Below are 10,227 nucleotides of genomic sequence, written 5' to 3' on the forward strand. Positions count from 1 at the left end.
GTTGGGTACAATCTTATCCGCTTCATAATCGAGGATGATGAAGTCTTTCGATAAGATAAATTTTTCAATCCAGACCAGAACATCCTTCACCTTCCCTTCTTGATGAACAAGGGACCTGTCAGCTAGCTGGAGAGTCACCATCGTGGGCGCCAGCTGCCCCACATTCAACTTTTTAAAAATTCAAAGGGGCATTAAGTTGATACTGGCCCCGAGATCGGAAAGCGTTTAACCTATATATACATCTTCAATCGAGCAGGGTGTTGTGAAATTCTGGGGTCACTCATTTTCGGTGGAATAATTGTGTTTGACTTTTGTCTTAACGCCACCTTTGGGAACTTACCTGTGCTCCTTTTCTTCGTCACCATGTCCTTCAGAAACTTCGCATATTTTGGCATTTGGTCAATCACTTCAGTGAAAGGGATGTTGATATGTAGCTGTTTCAGCATATTCATGAAGCGATGATACTCTACTTCATCATTTTTCTTCTTCTTAAGTCTCTGAGGAAATGGTGGCAGCTGTATTTTCATGGTTTTTTGTTCCCTAGGCTTGGACGCAACTTCCGGTTCCATCGTCTCATTCTCTTCTGGTTCCTCTTGAGTCAACAGGGTCTTTGATTCCATCACAACTGGAATAGTCCGGCTGGGTTCCTTCTTATCTTTCGCTACTATTTTTTTGCTTCGCAACTCACAACTTGACACTGCTCTTTTCATGTATTCCCTGAGTTGCGCGGGAGCTCAATTGAACTCGGCAATGCCCCTTGCGGTCTACCTTTGAGCTCGCTCGCAATCTGTCCTATCTGAATTTCGAGATTGCGGATTTAACTCGCCTGATTTTGGACTACTGTTTCATTCTTCTCAATATATTACTTTAGTAAGCTGTCCAGAGATGAAGATTGCAGCCCCTGTAAGCTACTAGTTTGATTCTACGATTGACCATTTGTTCGCGGGAAAAATCCTTGCGGCCCTTCTTTTTGCGCAAAGGGTTGAAAATCTTTTTTGTTGAATTTTCCACGTGCAGTTGGTGTGGTTTCTCCACTCGAGGTTGTAAGTATTAGAGAAGGGGTTATTCTTTACGAAGCATATAGATTGCGGATTCTTCGAATTTTCTTCCATCGGATGGGCTTCTCCACAAGTGGCACAACTTGCGCTCGTCTGATCGATTGCGTTGACATGCCCCCTTTGCGTTCCTGGGCTATTGATTGCGATGCCATGTACTAGATTCATCATCGCATTCATTTGGTTTTGTAGGGATACGATGACCCCATTACTTGCGTCACTATCTTTAATTCTAAGTCTGTGATCGCTTTCCCTCCAGTCTTCATGATTCTTCGAAATGCGATCAAGGATATTTTTTGCCTCGTCATATGTTTTGTCAAGCAGACCTCCAGTTGTTGCCGCAGTGGCAGCCATCTGTGATGCAAGGTTCAAAACATGATAGAAAATTTCCATTTGAAGACAATCGGGTAAGCCATTGTGCGGACAATCTCACACCAATCTCTTAAACCTCGCCCAAGCATCACTAAAAGATTCGTCAATATCTTGTTCAAAATTAGTATTCAACTTCCTCCTTCTTGCGTTCTCTGTCGGGGGAAATTACTTCTTCATAAACTTCTCTACTATTTGTTCCTAAGACATGATCTCCTCTTGTTCGTGAGAATATGCCCATTTCCTTGCTTGGTCGCATAATGAAAATGGGAACAGCGTTAGTCGAACCTCCTCAGCTGAGATGTTTGGGAAAACAAAAGTATTGCAGATTTCAATAAAACATCGGAGATGGGCATCCGAATCCTCGCGACGCCTTCCGCCAAACTGTCCGGTAGTCTGAATCATCTACAGCATAACTAGCTTCATCTCGAACCCGGATTTTTATTTTCCTTACTTAAGCAAGAGATAAAAGGAATTAACTAAGTGAAAGTTAAATCCTAAGTTAAGAGGAAGGAAATTTTTAAGTGTTAAGTAGATTTTCCTTAAATAATTTAAGTTGAGTAGGTTGATGAGAAAGTTAGTGTGAAATGGTGAAGAAGGAATGAAGATTTGAAAAGATTAATATGGACAATGAGTTTCGAAAATTTGAGAAAAATTTGCTAAGTATGAAAAATTTATGTGAAATGCGTGTTGTGCACAAAGCACTGGAAGGCAAGTGACTAGTGGCACAATCGTGTAGGAATTGCACAGAGACAAACAATTCGCAATAGCTAAGAGCGAGATCGTTGAGAGTGAGATCAGCGAGATCGTTGAAAGCGAGATCATTGAGATCGAGACCAGCGAGATTGGGGAGGAAATGGGAGAGAACGAGTTTGGATAGAAGATGGGAGAGAGCGAGACCGGCGAGAAAGCTTGAGAGAGCGAGAGTGGAGAGAGCGAGACCAGCAAGAAAGCTGGAGAGCGCGAGAGTGGATAGAAAAGTTGGAGAGAGCGAGAGAGAAAGCAAGATTGGAGAGAGCAAGACCAGCGAGATTGCTGGAGAGAGCGAGAGTGAAGAGAGCGACACTGCTGAGAGTGGAGAGAGCGACACTACTGAGAGCAGAAAGAGCGAGAGCGCCTATGCGTTAGCCTTGCTTTGTCTGATTCGAACGTCACGCCCACGCCTCGCTAATGCATTGAACGGCCGAGCAAGCTTCTGGGTGATGTATTTGGACGCGTTGGGGTAGGTTATGCATTTAAAAACCTGATTTGAATACAAACAAAGCTTGAAGACGTAAGGGATAACGTCAATTAAAATCTAGGTGTCCAATTAAGAGAAATTCTTAAACTCTAAGAAATTGTGTTGGATACGTTTGGGAAGAACACATTGAACCAAGGTGAAGTCAGCTTACGTTGATAAAAGGAGGAATAAACATTTGGCCATGCAGCCAAGTAGGTGTTGTCAATCCCACGAGCAATTTGAATGCCTATAAATAAGGAGTTGGGATTTCATTTTCAAATCACATAAAATCATAAATTTCGTAGAGAAAGTAGAGAGCAGTGAGGGTTCAAAGGAATGTGTCAACTTTGGATGAGGAGATATTCCAATCTACTCATGTGTTTGGAGTGATTTCAAATCCATCTGAAAGCTCTAGAAGTCTAGTTTTCAGAGTAGGGCTGCTGGAGGAAAAGGCTCAAAGGAACTGAGCTAGAGGTTGAGAAAAATGCAGAAGGGTCAGACTATTGGATCAGTCTGAGCCAATCTTAAAGATTTTGAGTTTCCGGCCAAACCACGAGGAATTCTAAGCTTAAAGTTTAGGGTAAGATTCCTAAGACATTTTAGAATAAGTTTTAAGAAGGAAGTATTTCCAAATAAGGTTCGAAACTATGAGTAATCTAAATTGTAAGTTGAATCTGGATTCTAGGGGTGAAAAAGGACCCGAAGAGCTACTAGAGTGAAAAGTTCTTAAGAGTTCGAGGTGAGTGGCTAAAATATTTTCGAACTAAAACGTTTTTAAACTGTTTTGATTACAACATTTACAGAAAGCATGTTTGCAAAAATAATTCTCATGCCCACTAGTTTTATAAAGTGGTTTCCAAGCAAGTTTGAATTGTGATTTGAACGCATCCATATTATTGAAAAACTATTTACATATGTATATGTATTGATTTATCCAGCATGCGTTACCATCTTTAAAGCCATGTTGTATATGTGTTATACTGTACATACTTTAAAGAGAAAAGTTGTTTATAAATAGTTTTGTTAAAATGCGATGCCGAAGTACAAGGAGAAGGTATCCACCCAACTAGATATTGAAGTATAAGGAGAAGGTATCTATTGGTACTGAAGTACGTTTGAGAAGGTACCAAGCCAATGGGATACTGAAGTACATTGAAGAAGGTATCCTAGTAGCTCGATACTGAAGTACAAGGAGAAGGTATATGAGCAGTAGTACCTAATGTGGCCACAAGTGAATAAGTCAGAGATTGAGCAAAAGGGTTCTCTCTGGACTAGCGGTTGGTGTTGGTATTATTTTACCAGTTATAAAGTACTTTGATTTGAGAAATGATTTTACTGTTTTATGTTTAAAACAGTTTTATATACATTACACTTGGAAAATATTTATGCTGTAAAAGTTTATATTTCAGATAAAACTATTTTCTGAAATTATGCATGAGAATTTACTATGTTTTCTCGGTCACTCACTGGGCGTAAGCTCACCCGTTTTCAAATGTTTTTGTTCCCTCCCTCCCCCTCCCCCCCACAGGTAGCGGTCCAATCCTCTAAAGACAGCTTTGTATCTGCTCTGCCACTAAAGAACAAAAGACTTGTAACCGTTTGCTAGGTGGTTACAGTTAATATTGTACATATGTTGCTATTGTTCATATAGGGACTATAGTTTGTGGGTTTTGAGACTTGTAAATCTAATATTGTTAATACTCTAAACATATTAAGTTTCTAAGTTAATAAATTGTGGACCTACAGCCGTCCCATTGCATATAATTTTTATTTGGTATCAGAGTTATTTCGCAAGAGTTTTTAGGCAATAAGTGTCAGTCTAAGGGTAGATAACTGCTGCAGTCACGCTCTTCTCTAGGCTAAGAGGGTGATCTGGGGCGGGGTGTGGCAGTTTGGTATCAAAGCATAAGTTTTTGGGACAATTGAGGAATTAGTTGATACAACTTGGTATTAAAGGATGGGTTATACGTAAGTTTGGGAAAGATTTAAGCTAGCTTAATACTAAAACATAAGACTTTAGGTGAAAGAGAGAGTTCATGCATTAGATTAAAGTCCCATAGATAAGTCCCTAACATGTGTACTTAATAACTAGGCAAAGATACTGAAGAAAAGAGGCAGACCGAGCAAGCAAACTGAGAAAAGGAATATTGATCCTACCAGTGGAGGTTCTGAGGTCTCGTCAGACCCAGATCCGAAGGGGAAAAGAGTTAGAGACTCAGTAGAACAGGAGACAACTTCTGAAAACGAGTCTAGTACACCAAAGGTAGGTGTAGATCCTCAGATGGAGAATCGAGTGTTCAATAGAATCACTCAAAGATTAGCGACGAGTGTAGGATCGATTCAAAATGATCCAAAAAAGAAATTCGGCATCGACAGACTGAAAGCTTTTGGAGCCACGACATCCGATGGAACCACAGATCCATTAAATGCTGAAATTTGGGCTGATTTGATTGAGAAGTGTTTTAAAGTTATGAGATGCCCTGAGGGTCGTAAGGTCGAGTTAGCGGAATTCTTGCTGCAAAAAGGGGCTGAGAAATGGTGGAAAGTAATAGGGACTAGAAGAAGTAGTTCAGAAACTATAACTTGGTCTGAGTTTAGACGTATTTGAGGATAAATACTACCCTAGTTCTTTTAGAGATGCGAAGAGGGAGGAATTCCTTAGGCTAACTCAGGGAATGATGACGGTTGCTGAGTATGACAAAAATTTACTGAGTTATCTCAGTATGCCCTTCTGATCATCGCGGAAGAGAATGAGAGGTATAGGAGATTTGAAAGTGGCCTAAGAAGAAAAATACGTACACCTGTTACCTCTACATCTAATTGGGTGAATTTCACTCAGTTAGTTGAGACTGCTATCCGAATAGAGCGGAGTGTAGCAAAGGAGGATGAACTTCAACCAGGAAAAGGACAGTTTAGAGTGCCTGGAGAAACAAGAAGTAAAAAAATTAGATCCTAATTCTCTGGACAGTCGGGGATAAGAAGTTTTGGAGGCATGAGCCAACAAAGTTTGAGTCGAAAGAAGTCCAAACCTGTAGCTAAACAAAGTGGTAGATCAGTATTAGGTCGTGCTAGTGAGTCGATGGCTAGTACGGGGAGGAAACCACTTTGTGTAAACTGTGGTAGGCCTCATACAGGAGTATGTTATGGTAATAGGAATGTGTGTTTCCAGTGCGGACAAGCTAGGCATTTCAAAAGAGATTGTCCTCAACTAGGTCATGGAGCACAGAATGAGCAAAGAGGAGTTACACAGATGGTAAACCAACCTAAAACGACCAGAACTAGAGGTGAAGGATCCGGTGTAGCTAAGCAAAAAGGGGTAGCTGGACGACCCCAACAGCAACCACAACAACAGCAGGGTAGAATATACGCTATGACACACCAGAAAGCGGAAAAAGCTCCAGATGTCATAACTGGTACGATAACTTTATGTAATCAATCCACTTATGCATTATTCGATCCTGGTGCTACACACTCATTCATATCTAGTATGTGTGCATTATATATAGATAAAATACCTGAACGTATGGATGAAGATACTGTAGTGGTACAGGAGTATTATAGGAATTGTGAAGTAATTCTTGGAGACCAAAGTTTTTGGGTCGACTTAGTTCCATTAGAATTACTAGAATTTGATGTTATCTTAGGTATGGATTTTGTAAGTAAACACTATTCCACTATGGATTGCTGTAGAAGAAAAATAGTGTTTAGGAAACCCGGCGAAAAAGAAATAACTCTGGTAGGAAGTAAAAGAATACTCCTAGTAAGTTTAATATCAGCGGTAAAAGCTAGAAAACTGTTGAGTAAAGGATGTAAATCTTATTTAGTATCTGTAGTAGTTTCCCAAGATAAGAAACTAAAACATGAGGATGTATCTGTAGTACAAGAATTCTTAGATGTGTTCCCTGAATAATTACTAGGCTTACCGCCTGATAGGGAAGTGGAATTTAACATTGAGTTAATTCCTGGTACTGCACATATATCCCAAGCACCATATAGGATGGCCTCGACAGAGTTGAAAGAGTTAAAAGTTCAATTACATGAACTTGTGGATAGAGGGTACATTAGACCCAGTGTATCACCTTGGGGAGCGCCAGTCTTGTTTGTTAGGAAGAAAGACGGTACTCTTAGATTATGCATAGACTATAGACAGATAAATAAGGTGACCACTAAGAATAAGTACCCATTGCCTCATATAGATGATCTCTTCGATCAGTTAAAGGGAGCAACGGTGTTCTCTAAGATAGATTTGAGGTCAGGCTATCATCAGTTCAAGGTGAAAGACACAGATGTTCATAAAACTGCATTCAGAACTAGATATGGACATTTTGAGTTCCTAGTAATGTTGTTTGGATTAACAAATGCTCCTGCGGTATTTATGAATTTGATGAATAGAATATTCCATTCTTATCTGGACCAGATTGTGATAGTATTCATAGATGACATACTAGTGTATTCCAGTAGTGCGAAAAAACACAAAGAAAATCTAAGGATGGTATTACAAACTTTAAGAGAAAAGAAGTTATATGCCAAATTTAATAAGTGTGATTTTTGGTTAAATCAAGTCATATTTCTTGGGCATATAGTTTAAGCTGACGGAGTTAGTGTTGATTCCCAAAAGATAGAAGCAGTAGTTAATTGGGAACGACCCTTGAATGTAACCGAAGTACGTAGTTTTCTGGGTTTAGCAAGTTATTATAAGAGATTCGTGGAGGGTTTCTCTAAGATAGCCCTTCCATTAACAAACCTGAACAGAAAAGATGCGAAGTTTGAATTGTCGCCAGAATGCGAGCATAGTTTTCAAGTGGTGAAACAAAGATTAGTATCAGCACCAGTATTAACTCTACCTACACCAGGTAAGGGGTTTGAAGTTTATTGTGATGCATCCCGACAAGGATTAGGATGTGTGCTGATGCAAGAAGGAAAAGTAGTAGCCTATGCTTCCCGACAGTGAAAGAAGCATGAATGTAATTACCCTACACATGACTTAGAATTAGCAGTAGTTGTGTTAGCTCTAAAATTATGGAGACATTACCTGTTTGGTGAGCAATGTCATATATTTACAGACCATAAGAGTCTAAAGCATATCTTTGATCAAAAGGAACTAAACCTAAGACAGAGAAGATGGCTTGAATTGATTAAAGATTATGACTGTACAATTGACTATCACCCAGGTAAAGCAAATGTGGTAGTTGATGCCTTAAGTCGAAAAACTAAATCAGCTAGAGCTAGTATCAATTCAGTGAAGGGTACACTGATTCATGAGTTGTATAATGCTGGGGTAGCATTATCAATCGGTCAAATAGGAGGGTTACTAGCTTCATTTCAAGTGTGTCCTACTCTCATAAAAGATATTCAATGTGAACAATTAAAAGATTCTGATCTTCAGAAGATAGCTGAAGAAGTGGATAAAAGATTGAGGACGGATTACCAATTAAGAGTTGATAAAGTGCTATTAAAAGAAGGTAGAATATGCGTACCTAAAGATCTACCAAGGAAGGTAAGTATGAATTTGAGTTATTCTCATTTAAAGTTTGAGATGGAATTGTTATGTGGTAGATAGTTTGGTTTAACATCTAGCTTAGAGATAGCTAGGTAAGGTATCATTGGATAAACTAAGGAATTGATATCAGAGTAGCGCAGTGGAAGCGTGGTAATAGACAAGGTTATAGGAGGTTACAACAGTGGTTGTTGTGAAACCTTAAACCAGAGTTAGTTCGAGTAAATTTCGAGGACGAAATTTTCTTAAGAGGGAAGTAAATGTGAAACCCGGATTTCTATTTTCCTTACTTAAGCAAGAGATAAAAGGAATTAACTAAGTGAAAGTTAAATCCTAAGTTAAGGGGAAGGAAATTTTTAAGTGTTAAGTAGATTTTCGTTGAATAATTTAAGTTTAGTAGGTTGATGAGAAAGTTAGTGTGAAATGGTGAAGAAGGAATGAGGATTTGAAAAGATTAATATGGACATCGAGTTTGGGAAATTAAAGAAAAATTGGCTAAGTATGGAAAATTTATGTGAAATGCGTGTTGTGCACAAAGCATTGGAAGGCAAGTGACTAGTGGCACAATCGTGTAGGAATTGCACGGAGACAAACAATTCGCAGTAGCTAAGAGCGAGATCGTTGAGAGTGAGATCAGCGAGATCATTGAGATCGAGACTAGCAAGATTAGAGAGGAAATAAGAGTGAGCGAGATTGGATAGAAGATGGGAAAGATCGAGACCAGCGAGAAAGCTGGAGAGAGCGAGACCAGCTAGAAAGATGGAGAGAGCGAGATTGGATAGAAAAGTTGGAGAGAAAGCTGGAGAGAGAGAGAGTGAAGAGAGCGAGACTAGCGAGAAAGTGGGAGAGAGCGACATTGTCGAGAGTGGAGAGAGTGACACTGCCAAGAGCGGAAAGAACGAGAGCGCCTATGTGTTAGCCTTGCTTTGTCCAATTCGAACGTCACGCCCACGCCTCGCCTATGCGTTGAACGGCCGAGCAAGCTTCTGGGTGATGTATTTGGACGCGTTAGGGTGGATCATGCATTTAAAAACCCTAAATTGAATACAAACAAAGCTTGAAGATGTAAGGGCAAACGTCAATTAAAATCTAGGTGTCTGATTAAGAGAAATTCTTAAACCCTAAGAAATTGTGTTGGATGTGTTTGGGAAGAACACATTGAACCAAGGTGAAGTCAGCTTACGTTGATAAAGGGAGGATTAAACATTTGGCCATGCAGCCAAGTAGGTGCTGTCAATCCCACGAGCAATTTGAACGCCTATAAATAGGGAGTTGGGAGGTTATTGGTGGTTTTATGGTAACCGTGAGATTAAAAGGAAAAATGTTTTCCTAGATTTAGTAGAGTTGTTGAAGAGTTGTCATTCTCGGAAAGAACTCACGGTTTGCTTTCAAGTGAATTGGATTCACTAAACGATAGCTGAAAGAGACACTAAACGATTGTGGAGTGACACTATACGATAATTCACTCAGTTGGTCATAGTTAAACGATCGTAGGACATTTGTTATATGATAGCTTGCCTTCTTCTACATGATTGAGCATTCGTCTATACGATGGACTCTTGTCATCTCCCACTTGCTCAATCGTCTACAGAATTGTTATTCCTCTGGTCTCTTCTTCTAATCAAGTCTACACAGAGCCCACACTTTTGGATTCTGACACCGAGAATACCAAGGTAGCCATTGTGGTGGTGTCTTCACTCAACTCGATTGAGTTTGAGGTTTTGGAGGCCGTTCATGTTCTTAGAGATCGTTGAATTCATCTTTGCTGATTGATCGTTCTGTGTTATGGTCGTTGTGTTTGGGCGTTCGTGTGTTGCTATCTTGGAGACTGATCGAGCGTTCGTGATCGAGGGAGTTTGAAGCATGAGTCTTCAAAGGTCTCATGCTTTTTCCCTTGATCTCATTGTTAAGCATGCTATAATTTCGTACTATGCATGATTTGTAAGTTTTTATTTCGTGACTGTAATTGTGTTTGTTCAATTTCAAATGGAATTTGCAACGTTCATTCCGCTGCTCATGAAAATCCTCATGTCTAATTTCTTTCTGCATGTTACTCTCCTCAATTTAAACCTATACCGCATGAAGAT

At 39.7% G+C, this 10,227-nt stretch overlaps 1 non-coding gene across 1 annotated transcript; it reads left to right on the forward strand.

Annotated features, from left to right (window-relative positions):
* The first annotated feature begins 1,464 nt into the window (after positions 1–1,464).
* LOC120076952 (small nucleolar RNA R71) lies at positions 1,465–1,571 on the forward strand. Its single transcript, XR_005481697.1, has one exon. It is a non-coding gene; the product is annotated as a small nucleolar RNA R71 (small nucleolar RNA).
* Positions 1,572–10,227: the final 8,656 nt, after the last annotated feature.

This window comes from Benincasa hispida, chromosome 4, assembly GCF_027475165.1.
Source record: "Benincasa hispida cultivar pf3 chromosome 4, pf3_genome.v1.1, whole genome shotgun sequence".
Lineage (NCBI taxonomy): Eukaryota > Viridiplantae > Streptophyta > Magnoliopsida > Cucurbitales > Cucurbitaceae > Benincasa > Benincasa hispida.